The 13,740-nt window shown below is 36.7% G+C and overlaps 1 protein-coding gene across 1 annotated transcript in view; it reads right to left on the bottom strand.

Moving 5' to 3' along the window:
• The window catches only part of LOC145291944 (protein lev-9-like), a 1,240,163-nt gene that overhangs the window by 698,149 nt on the left and 528,274 nt on the right, over nt 1-13,740 (bottom strand). The window lies entirely within an intron of this gene.

Raw genomic sequence — 13,740 nt, 5'->3', positions numbered from 1 at the left:
TGGCTTGCGAAGAGATTAGCAGCAGCAGTAGCCGGAAAACGCGCATATGCAAATTATCAAACGAGTTGACGCGACAGGAAACAAGAAAAAAAAAGACACCGCATGCTCGGGGGAAAAAACAAAGTGCGACGTCGAAGAAACTGGACGTGTAAAGTCGAGGAGAAGAATGGGCCGGCTGTGGCCGGCAAGCGGTCGGAGACAAGAGAAACGTGAGCTAGGCTAGTTGGACGGGTGGTAGTGAGATACCTTTTAAGTGGTATCCAGACGGGAAAATAATGTGTAATAAAGAACTTTTGTTAAAAAAAAAAGTGCCGACTCGGATTTGTATTTCTTTCTTTCCAGTTTTATTTTTCATAAATTACGGCAGCGTTACACATTAAGAGCCCGTTAATTTAAACCAATGCATTTCAGAACTTGTAATTGTGGATGATTTATTGTAAAAGATACGTATATACATGGCATAATTCACGATGACACACCGGTTCCCATTAGATCACCGAATTATAGCAACGTTGAACCTGGTCAGTGCTAAAATGGGTGACCATTTGGAAATCCCAGATGCTGTATGTGCTCTCCACTTATCTCGGCATTGTTTCAAGTCGTCTAGCATTTTTCCAAGCAATGCTGATTCAAGAGAGGTGTGATTAGAGATTGTGCAACCATTGCCTAACAATTCCATGCGCAGTTACCCTTACAGGGGGTATCCATTGTCTCTTGAGATTAATAGAGGCATCGCACTTACTTGTGATGTCGAAATAAATATAACTTCCAAAGATTACCATTCATTATATAGTAAAATCTGTGCTAGATGTATTTTTAACAGCAAATCATCCAAAATTATGTTCTGAAATGGGTTGGTTTCTAAATAGTGGAGCCTTAGTTTAAGTAAAGGGAGATAAATCAGTTTTCCATGCTGAATTAGTCTTATAACTTTTCCACGTTAAAGCATATGATAGAAATCTATAACTCAGTGAATTCTATTTTTAATTGTAATTATTTTTTTTACTGGATCCATGAGATTAAATCATTTTTTTTTTTTTTTTGGTTTTAGAACGTACACTAATTTCGACACGACACGTAAGTATGTAACAATGTTTTCACCTGAAATGCGTCGATCTAGAAGATCACTAATCTACGCAATACCAAAATTTCCAGGGACGGAGAGATTTGTTAGCGTACAGAGCAGAGAGAAAAAGTGCTTGAAACGTGAATAGAAGCAAAGTGTATTGCAAATGAAACATTTTTTTTTGTTAGTTAAGTTTAATAGTTTTTTTTTGTTTTTTTTAAGAAAATAATAATAATAATAATAATAATAATAATAATAATAATAATAATAATAATAATGCACTGAAAATTTAGCAAATAAAGAAAGAAACTAATGGACTCGGAAAAAGTAAAAGACAAAATAATATTAAATATTAGACATTGACAAACGAACATAAAATAAATAAAAACAAGACAAAAAAGACTTTAAAAAATATAAAAGCAAACCCAAAGGACACACAAAGAAAAGCATTACATATAATTTACTTAATGGTTCGTTGTAATGATGTGAAATGGGGCGCATTGTGCCATCACACAGCTCAGCAGAGACAAACAGATATCACCACAACGAAACACGTGTAAGGCATTTATAGAAAAATATAGGAATTCGTCTGTAAATAACGATTTTAAAATAAAATAAAATAAACAAAAAATTATGATTCTCTGTTTTGGTTGTACGAATGTTACTTTCTTCTGAAGAAACATTGAGTATTTTATAAAAATTTACTAAAAATATGTTTTTTTAAATAAATTGGAAAACGTAGTTTTGATTCCCAGAAATACTAAGTAAATTCAACATGTCGCCGACTTTCCCCGAGAAAGTTCAGAATTACTAAAGAGAACCATTAGCCGTTTACCCTGTAGCCGTTTCGGTAATAAAAAAGCAGGCGAACTGTTAAATATATGTGTTCTTAGTGGAAAATACCACTTTATCAATACTAAATTGTTGACAGAATTTAGTTATAAATTAATATACAAATTAAAACATTTATACATAATCATTTTTTACTATAATAATTAGATACCTACATACACTAGTGTTTCATCCTTTCGGGAATCTTCAGTGCAGAGTGTCACGATTAACACCAGTCGATACATTCAAACTCGGCAACACGAGACATCTCTGGCTCGATTAGCAAAGACCGTATCCATTCGGCTAGCATTAACCGCGTGAAATAACGTTGAATTTAAACATTATAATTTTAAATGTTCATTTACGTCAATCAGACAGTGATCTAATCGTTATACGATGATCTATGCATAAGAGCAAAATTGACTGACTTTAATTCAACTAAAAGTGCTCAACGATAAGAACCGAATTTCTTAAAGGGGCTGTCATAATTATTTTTTACTATAATAATTAGATACCTACAGACACTAGTGTTTAATCCTTTTGGGAATCTTCAGTGCAGGGTGTCACAATTAACACTAGTCGACCGATTCGAACTCGGCAACACGAGCTATATATATATATATATAAGTAAATAAATAAATCTATGATAATTAAAAGTGTAATACTATTTTAAGAACTGGTCGGCAATATAGTGTTGTATTCTTGATTACTACTTCAAAGAAGTAGGAAAAGTTAACGTGACAAAGTTGGCCTCTTAATTGCTTATTCTAGCGTAAACATTTTTCTACAAAAGAAATATGTTATTTTGTGGAACAGCGTCATATACATGCGTCTGTTAATATCTTGTGGAGAGAGCGGGAGAGAGAGACAGGGAGAAAGAGAGAGAGAGAGAAGGAGGAAGTGCGAGAAAGAAAAAGGCAAAAGAAAAAAGAAACGTCTTTTCGTATTTTGTATCAAAATAGATCCTGTTTTATTTCTGTGGCCATTAAAATAATCCCCCGTAAAATAATGGGGTTTGTGGAATGGTTTTATTAATTTTTTTTTTATGCATGTCTCTTAAGTGTTTTTTTATCCTGTTGTCTATTAATAAACAAATTCGTTAGTTTTTTCCATGTCACTGTTCTACGTGAAGTTTTCGTTTTCAGTTTGTGTTCATGTACTTTTTCAGGAGGTAAACAATTAATATTATTTGTATTGGTAGTTGTATTTTGTGTATGTTTTTTTTATTTACATGTAAGGTTTCAAACGATCTATTAAAACTTGTGTATACGTGTTTTGATTAGTTTCTACTAAAATATATTTGGATGTTCGTTTGAGCACCGTGTAAGGACCCGAGTAAGGTGCTTCCAGCGTTTTTCAAACACGATCAATTCTAATCCAAACTTTTGAACAAGTTTGAAGTTGATCTGGCACATATTGATCTTTTCCGGGTAATGTAAATTTCTTTAATTCTTGAACGAACCGAATTTCAGGGTCTGATTCTTGTTCATCTGGCAGTGCTGGTAAATCTTACATATCTATCTATACAGCATGTGTTGGGCGAGACAGACACTCTGCAACCACATTTTGGCTACCTTTCACATGGGCTATGTCTGAAATTAATTATGTCATGATTGCTAGTTGTCTTTATTGTCTGTCTAACTAGGCAGATTTTAAACTGAAGAATGCATTGCATATTGGTTTGTGGTCCGTCAAAAGTAATACTTGACGACCTTCTATAAGGTGGTTGAAGTGTAATACAGACAAATATGCCGCCAACAGCTCACGATCAAAAGTGGAATATCGAGTCTATGTTACAGTTAGTTTTTTTTTAAAAAAGAATTTATTGGTATTGGATTTCCATTTACGACCTGATGCAAGGCAGCACCTACTGCATATTTACTACCGTCTGCGACCAGTTGATAATGTGTACAATTTAGTTTGGGGATGGGATAATTCCGTTAATTCGAGTACTTTTATAATATTAGAGAAAGATTGTGTTTCCACATTATTCAAAGTAATCGATCCTTTAGGTATTAACCACATTCTTTCAGATAATGGTAAAACTAACTCCGCAAATCCCGGTTCTGTAGAACCCTACCATACAAAGAAATCTGCGTAAGACCTTTGCCATCTTTAGGACACTGGAAGGATTCTATTTCTTTTACTTTATTAGTAGTTGGCGTGATTCTCTTTGAATTTATCCTAAAGCGTAAGAAATCTAGTGACATTACATCACAAATAGATTTGGATGTTGACTTTTTAAGTTGTTTTCTAAGAACTGTGTCTGTCTTTCGTGTGAGAATGTTTGTCGTCGCTAAAAATTAAAATATCATCTATTTATATAAAGACACAGATAATATCTCCAAATTTTTTTCTCTCCAAATATCTTGAAATGTCGCTGCTGGTTTTTTTTTAATCCAAATGGTATAAATTCGTAATGAAAAATCCTCCATTGGAGAAATGACTGTTTTCGGAATATTATCTAGGTGCATTTTGAGTTGGTGGCATGCTGAAATCAAATCTATTTTTGAAAGCTGTTATTTGCGAGTTCCATGATAAACAGATTTATGTTGAGTATGGAATATCCATCGCATTTGGTTAATCTATTTACTGCACAGTTATCGCCACAGCAGCGGTATCCTCCACTTTGTTGAAGGACAAGATGTAGTGGGCTCGATCATTCGCTATCTGACGCGATTATCACGTCTTCGTTTAATAGCTTCTTGAAGTTTGCTTCAGTCGTTTTTAGTTTGTCAGACTTTGCAAAAAATGGTGAGTTGCTACCTGTGTCTATTCTTTGTTCATGTGTGGGAAATAATTTCCGGGTATTTATCCAGGTTGGTTTGTATAGATGGCTGTAGTTCCACTTTGTTAATAGCTGCATTAACTTGAGGTACTGTAGGTAATTTTATATTCTTTCTGGTAGTAAATTTTTAATTCTTTCTGGTGTAAAGGTTTTTTTTTTGTTGCATGTTTTGTTTCCTGAAAAGATTTGTGTTTGAAGGGCTCACTTTTTTTTGTAGAAATATGTAAATGGTTTTATTCCGCTAGTCAATTGTTGAACCAAATTTGTTTAAGAAATCGAATCCAAGGAGTGGGATGGTGATATCAGCGACCACGGACGTCCGAGAGAAGAAATTTCCCAGACTTGGTATTTCAATTTCTATGCTTGCTTGTCATTTTATCCTCTCTCTCCATTGGCAGAAGAAATAGACACTGGTGTTGGGTTTAGTGTAATACCGTTTATTATTGATGCTGGTGTTATTATATTGTTGTCCCTAATCGTGCTGTGATTTGTAATAGCGGCAAACTCCTGGGGACAGAATTGGTGTAGGAGTTGGTGACCGCGAGTTGGGTAGCATTTCTATATTCTTTTTCGTAGACCATTTGCATCACGGTTTGCATGTCTTTGCTTGGTCGTCGAAATAGATATGTTCTCTACACGCTTTAGTTTTCTGTTCCGAGAAGTATAGTTTTATTCCCAACGTGATGTCCTTATTCTTATATCCACTTTTTTGTAGCTTGCTGGGCGATGAACGCTGTTTCATTTTTGTTATTTCAGCAAGGGCATAATTTCATCTGCCAGTTTTTCCAGTTGCGTGTAGCAAAATTTGGTAGGCAAAAATTAGGAACAAAGATAGGAAATAGTCAGTTTCGCCCTGCACGGCCCACCTCCAGAGGAGAGGGGATTCTTGGCTGTAATGGTCGTGGAGAAAGAAGAAGCAGGAGACAGAAAAAAGACAGAAAAAAACTTGCTTCTCTCAGATTCGTGTTTCGTCACAATGAACAATCCAACCGCCAGAACCACCTACACACAATCCGCAGGACACTGCCTGACTGCTTTCCAGCGTCCTGCCCTTATAGCGACCGGGAATTATATTTGTATACTCGCGCGAGAGCACACGCGATTCTGCAAGAATTGCATGGGGGGTCAACGCCAATAAAAACCCATGGACACCATCTTGGAACTCTCTTCCACTCTCTTCCCCTTGGCTCGCAACACAACAACAGACGTATCCGAGGTAAGCTCTTTATTTCCCCCCCCCCCCATTTCGGTTATTGCCAATTCCGCTACATTGTGTAGGAATTAGTGTCGGATTTTAACCGACTTAAGGGGGGGGCGTTTCTGCAACTCAACGGCTAAACCTGAACTCGACGTAGAAGGAAAAAACAATGAAACTCTTAACTTCTGTGGAGAATCCTTCTCGGCTTTTCTCGGCTAACTGGAGTTGCAACGTATTGCCTCGTTGCTTACAACGACAAATTGTCTTTGTAATAGTAACTGTGAAACGTGTAACTTGACTAAACAAAAAAGTCCAACTAACACATCAACGATAGGGGTGTTTTATAACCCACAAGTTGATGCTATGCAAAGTTCAGTCCGACTCACGTGGTGGACAACAAACTACTACTACTACTACTATAAAATCAGTCGACCAAGCACTTTTTTAAACCTTTTGCTTGAACGACTGCCTCCCAGAATTCCACTGCCTCCCCCCTCTACATCGAGTTCTGGTCAGTAATAATTACCACATTAGCCCTTTTCGAGAAATAGTTGCTGGCAGAGCAAGGAGAAATTTGTGTAGTGCAATTTCTTCTCCGATACCTATTTTTTTTAACGACAGCATCTCCCGTAAATATGACGATGGCCGACCTGTTATTGTTGCTGTTGACATTAATTTATCGAGCAATTCAGGTTTTGTCCATTCGTGTCGCTCGATTAGTGCTCGTTTTACTCCCTCACAGCTTTTCAACTCAAGAACCGATATACGTATTTTTGCAACCACCTCTGCAAGCATAGAATGTTACTGTAAAGAATGTTGTAGTTGAGCTTATATGGCTCACATGGAACTGCGTTTCCAGAGGGGAAAACAAGCCTTTCACTGCCGTTTCCGTGAATTCTGGTGTTTATTGTTTATTTGTTGGAGGGAAGCGTTTTCCATTTTTCTTTTTGCTGACAGGGAAACTAAGGGTTTTGCTATTTAAAAGATTTTTATATGAAAGCATTAATTAATTAGGTCCGTATAAAGGATTTTTATGTGTGTTTTGTTTCTTGAAAATATTTGTTTGAAAGATTGACGTTTTTTGTAGAAATATGTAATTTCGTAAACAGAATGTTTTGTTCAGGAAAGGTTGTTTTTAGTTAGCTTAATTTGATGGTTCTTTTTTTATTCTATTTTTTTTTTATTATTATTAAATCTTTTTTGCGTTTGGACGTTACATTTTGTAGAAATATACTTTGCAGTAGGAAATATTTTTTTTTAGAGGACATACCATGACATTTTCTTGAAAACAGGTAAACGGCGGTGAATTTATCACACGTGTATAATTTTGCCGAGATATTTCAGTTCATTACGTCTTGAGTATCGCGGCGCCAAAATTCGTTTCCTTGTTTGCTTGTCTCCGCTGAGAAAAGACTATCAGAATATTTCGTTTGATGTTGGTCGGTATTGTGATATTTATGACTACTACTTCAATGAAGTAGGAAGAATAAACGTAACGAATTTGGCTTTTTTAATTGCTTTTCTTTTTTATCGTAAACATTTGTTTACCAAAGAAATGTTTTTTGTGGAACAGCGTCATACACGTGCGTCTGTTTATATCTTCTTTAGAGAGAGAGAGATAGAGAGAGAGAGAGAGAGAGAGAGAGAGAGAGAGAGAGAGTGAGAGAGAGAGTGTGTGAGAGAGAGAGTGTGAGAGAGTGTGTGAGAGAGAGTGTGTGAGAGAGAGAGAGTGTGTGAGAGAGAGAGAGTGTGTGAGAGAGAGAGTGTGAGAGAGAGAGAGTGTGAGAGAGAGAGTGTGTGTGAGAGAGAAGGAGAGACAAAAAAGAAAGAAAGAAAGCTGAGAGTTTTTGGTTTGGATACGAAAACGTCTTTTAAAATTGATCCGCTTTATTTCTGTGGCTGCTAGAATGTTAAGTAGCAGATAACATTTCATAGAAGAAAAATGCATTAACTACATATATATATATATGTTTTTAAATTTTTTTATGACATTTACACCCCAAACAAGGCACATTGCCACTTTTGTGTAGGGGGTTACTATCAGGGGCAGTAACTTTGGGCAGCAAGATGTCGGTTCACGTTACACTTGAACTTCTGCAGGTCAGTACAGTTGGAGAAACAGGGACCTGGAATGGAATTCCAGAGTCTAGCGGTTCTGGGGAAGAAACTGCTGGAGTAGAAAGATCTTTTACCTCTAGGGATCTCTATTGCGTGGGGGTGGGATTTAGCTGCCTGTCGGGTTTGTCGAGAGTGTCTACGTCGTAGGGGCACAAGTGTCTGCAGTTCGTCAAAGCATTCACCATTAAAATACTTGTAGAACAGGCAGAGGGATGCAACGTTTCGTCGATGGGACAGAGGCTGGAGCTTAGATGCCAGTTCAGGGCCTATCAGATTGGCGACTCTCTTTTGAACCTTGTCTAGGAGCGAGAGACTAGTAGCAGATGCACCAGCCCAAATGTGACAGCAATACTCCATACATGGGCGAATGGTGGCCTTATAGAGGTACAGGATACTTTCAGGTGTCAGTAGTTTTCTAGCACGGTAGAGAGAGCCTACCTTCTTTGCAGCGGCCCTGGCGATGTTTTCAATGTAATTGTTCCAACTTATGTTTCCTGTGTATTCCAGGTCCCTGCTTCCCCAACTCTACTGACATGCAGAAGTTCAAGTGTAACGTGAACCGACATTTTGCTGCTCAAATTCCAACATACTGTCCCAATAGTTGCTGCCCCTGATAGTAGCCCCCTACACCAAAGTGGCAATGTGCCTTGTTTGGGGTGAAAATGTAATAAAAAATAAAAAATAATATATATATATATATATAATTTCAAATGTACACCAATACATATATATTCATTCACATGTGCATATGCATATATACACTCGTGTACATACATACCTTGATACTTAAACATATGTATTCATTCACAAACGTATACCGCTCATAAAAATCTAAAGTTTCAAACACCCATACGCATCTTGTAGAATAAATTCAAGTTCCCTCCACTTTGTCCCGGTTCGAATGTCCTTCATTATTTTGTCTACTCTCTTAATTACTTAAAATCAAATTTATAAAATCCGATCAATGTTTTATATTAAACTAATAAATGTGCCCGGCGTTGCCCGGTATTAAATATAACGTTAAATTTCTCTAAATAATGAAATAACGCAAAGAAACTATGAGATGTGTGCATAAGAGTATTATGGGTTTTTTTTTTAACAGTTCAACCAAAACCTTAAAACAATGGGTTTTTTTTAACAGTTTAACCAAAACCTTAAAACAATCAGTCAAATACGATAACCATTACACCAGCTTGGCATGACCTTTACAGCGTATTTGCAAACCTTGTTAGCAGAAAAAAAAGCTGTCATGTTTTACGGCCGCCCATACGTATTCGTGAAACGGTTGAAAGCATAAAAATATCCGACGTCTCCCCAAGTAAATTTTTTTTCAATTTTGACTCCTTTAGCAAGCACTTTCTTTTTTCGGATGTAAACCGATTAAAAACTTTTCTACATTCCAGATTATTCTATATACTAAAATCAAATCTGTAGATAAAAAATCCTTTGAGTATATAGGTTGAGAAGTGTTCTCTCACACACACACTGTTATAGATATAAAGATAAGTAAAGATCAACCCTGATTTATTTGCATATTAATTTATTTTATCCCTCTTTCATTTCTCGTATTATCTACTAGCAATTCCACCCGGCTTTGCTCAGGCCCTATGTACTGTTCATAACTTTATGTGCATATGCATGTATTTAAAAGTGTGAATATGTGCGGTAATGCTTTTCTATATTATAGGCTTCCGTAACTAACAGAGAAAAGTTAGTAGAGACCGCAGAGGTTGAATTTTTTAAAAACTTTGACGCCAATTTTGACCCCTTAACATTTGTTTTGGGCTCAAATCGAATTAAAATGTTTGACCCATGTCCAAGTAACGTACCTCTAAAATGTCAAGTATTTAGACCCAAAATTGGCGGGGGAGTTTGGTAGAGTCTGCAAAGGTAAACTCTGTCAACTTTGACTTCTTGCCCGCCAAATTTTCGCTCAAAAACTGATTAAAAAGCTTGCTGCATGTCTGAATACCCTTTATGTAAATTTTCTAATGTTTAGATCCAAAATTGGCTTCATAGTTTGCTAGAGACCGCAAAGGTAAAATCTTTTGAATTTTGATCCCTTGGAAGTCAAATTTTCAGAAAAAAAAAAAAAACGATTAAAAAGCTTGCCCTATGTCTGAATACACTTTATGTAAAATTTCAAATGTCTGCAGCAAAAATTGGCTGAGCTATTTGGTACGGAGCGCAGAGGTCCATGTTTTTAAAAATTTAAACCCCAATTATGACCCCTTAGCATTTATTGTTTTGAGCTCCTATTGAATTATAAAGTTAGATCCATGTCTAAGGAACCTATATCTAAAATTTCAAGTGTTTAGACCCAAAATTGGCAGAGGAGTTAGGTAGAGTTCTTAAAGGTCAAATCGTTGGACTTTGACCTTTTGACAACCTAATTTCTGGCCGAAAACCATTAAAAAGATTTTCCCAAATCTCAGTACCTCTTATGTCAAATCTCGAGTCTGTAGACCGAAAACTGACAGAGTTATTGCTTAGGGAAATGCACATAGACGGACAGACAGACATACATACATTTTCACTTTTATAGATATATAGATTTTCTCATCTAAAGCAAAACTTCCCATGAATTTATAAATGTCCATCTACTCATACAAATTTATAAGTACCTCGCAACTACTTATCAGCAAATCTACACACATACATCAACACGTGTGTGGCCGGCTTCGAAACCGAGTAGGGGATACCTTTTTATCTTCCTTGCAATCATTATCCTACAGAAGAGCCTGTCTCTGCTCTATCGTTATTTTCATGGCAAGTGCTCCACTAATCTCCAAACTATCGCCCCCTCTTGCCAAACTTTCACAACACCTCCCCCCGACTAGCCTACAACCACTGTATATGATTCCCTCCACTCCAAATCTAAACACAGATTCCATGAAAAAAATCTTCTTTTCCAGAACTGTTCCCCTGTGGAACACTGTTCTGCTGGCCTGCTTTCCGGTTAAATACAACAGCCTTCAAATCCAATGTAAACAAGTTCTTGTTGAGCCGTCCCCATAAATAATCAAATTCTACCCAATTTATACCATTAACGATTACTAAACTATCACCTTACATACATTAATCCTTATCCTTGTGTGGCTTTCAAACCTTGATATGTGGTGACTTCCAAGTAAAAAAAAAAAACTATATACACCCATAAGTTTAAATCTAGATATATAATTTCTTTGTTTTCTCTATTTGATAATGTTATGAGCAAAAGTAGTACTAATGTGTTTACACATGCAAACATACATCTCATTATCTTATTCATATACTTTCACTTTTTCAAAATCACGACTCTACAATAATATATACGAGATCTGAACAAATTAAAATATAATATTTAAGCGTTTTTTTTGACGGGGCGCCTCATCCCCTGCTAGTATATTAGAAATAATTATTTTTATACTTACAGACATGTTCGTGATTTCAAAAGTAAAAAAAAAAGTATTTGGTGCCATCAGCTAGAATTGAAACCGAAAGCAAAAACTGTAGCATTCAAAGCTGGTGACGTTACCACTGTACTAACGTGACACACATATGAACTGATTTAAAATTAAAAATAGACTAAGATGAATGGACGAAATGTATAACGATTTTTTTTTCTTCAATTTTGATTCATTTTTAACTCATTAAGATCTATTTTAATTGGCTAAAGACCCGTAAAAGAATGGTCTGCAAAAAATCCAATTATCTGAGGCCCCTAGCGCTGCTTTGCGACTTTTAGTTTTGGAGAGATAGCGTTTTTTTTTTTTTTTTTTTTTTTTTTACATGGTAGTCACCACTTATCATGGCCCGGAAGCCACTCGGGGATAACGGTTATTGCGTATACAGTAATCAATGGGATAATATCGTAGTAATCGTTAGTAATGGAGATTTGATAAAGTGCCTTACTTAAGGGGGCGGTTCATCAGGAATTTGTTTATGTTGGACGTGAAGACATCCAAGTTATAGTCAGGGGGGGGGGGAAACAGGCAAACGAAGAGTTCTACAGGCGTGCACTTCTAAGAAAGAATCTTTGCTCATAGAATCTACGTTTTGACTTAGGCACAGATAAAGAATGGGGACAATTAATGACAGTGATTTCAGCTAGACAGGTGTTTATTATGAAAGATTGGCGAGGGGGGACCAGAGATTGGAGCTCAGACGAGCACTTTCCATGGAAGTAACGATAAAACAAAGACAGGCTCGCAACGTCTCTTCTGTGGGAGAGATGCTGAAGGGAAGAGAAAAGGGCATCCCCCACTAGGCCACAAAGTCTATTTTGTACTGTCAAGGCAGGATAGGCTGTTTTTAGCAACCCGTGCCCAGATGTGGCAGCAGTACTCCATCCTTGGCTGTACTTGGCTTTTTAGATAGAGTTTGAAAATATGGAGATAGGCAGGCAGACAGACATATAGCCTTTTATCTAATATATAAAAGACTATATGTTTGCCTGTCTTCCTGTCTGTCGGTTTTCTCCTTTAACATGTTTAAATGAAGATGGATTCTTTATGAGACAACTATAGATTGCAAGACGTTAGCTGCTTGGGTCGTTTTATACCTAAATCTAGCACTGTCAAACATTGCAGCCGTGACATCATTCACATGATGTAAAACGCCCTGCACGTCTCTCCCCAGATTTCGAACGTTATTTTCTCTCTCCCAAGATCTTCGGCTTTCCTTTTTTATAGTCATCTACCAACCCACCTACAGCTGATTTCACTCCGCATGCATTTACATACGTGCATATGCACTATATTACACTCGTACACAGTTTATTCATCTTTATAGTATTGTAGCGTATTAGGGACCGTACGTCAATAACAATTAAGTTAGCTAATCTGAATTTTGACAAGGGTTACACTGAATTCAGAAATAATCTAAAAAACTTGTAATTAAGGTGAATGTTGCTTCGATGTTTGTCCGTCTGTGCCTTTCAGTATAGTTAGAAAGTTAAGCAAATAATTAGCTAGGATAACATTAGTCTCTGTCTCTCAAGTCGATTCTTTGCAAATAAAACCTTGAATAAAACTCGGCAGACGTCTCTTTGCATACACTTTTTTCTAAAGAACCTACTAGACAAAACAAAAACGATGAATAGAACTGCTGGCGTAGACAAGCATGTAGAGAAAAGCTTTGTTTATGGAATCTACATTTAGGTTTAGACACAGATAAAGAGTGGGGCAATTATTGATCGTGGTTTCAGATAGATAGAGTTTTTCGTGAAAGTAAGGCCAGGGGAGACCATAGATTGGATCTCAAACGAGCACTTGCTAGGAAAATAACAATAAAGTAGAGGCAGGCTTGCAACGTCGTTTCTGTGCGACAGAGGCTGCAGGGAAGAGAAAAGGGCACCCTCCACTAGGCTATGAATCTATTTTGAACTCTGTCAAGGTAGGATAAGCAGCTTCTAGCAGTTCCTGCCCAGATGTGGCAACATTACTCCATTCTTAGACATACTTAGCTCGTATACAGGTAGAGAATTGCATCAGCAGTGAGACATTTGCTGGAGCAGTAGAACGATCCCACCATTTTTCCAGCCACATTGGCAACGGATTTGATATACATGTCGCATCTCAAACAGGAGTAAAGGTCAGACCTAAAAGCCTGTCTCAGTAAAATTATTTTTTTTATTTGTAGCTAGATACGTTATACATTTAAACAGAAGGGTGAGCTTTATATTATAGATGGATATAATAGTATATATGCATATATTTAAACAATTAATTCGATTTAGCTTTAATTTGCAGTTCTCAA

The sequence above is a fragment of the Euprymna scolopes genome, chromosome 13 (genome assembly GCF_053919585.1).
Source record: "Euprymna scolopes isolate OS-2025 chromosome 13, ASM5391958v1, whole genome shotgun sequence".
Lineage (NCBI taxonomy): Eukaryota > Metazoa > Mollusca > Cephalopoda > Sepiida > Sepiolidae > Euprymna > Euprymna scolopes.
This window is presented reverse-complemented; position numbering and strand designations above follow the sequence as displayed.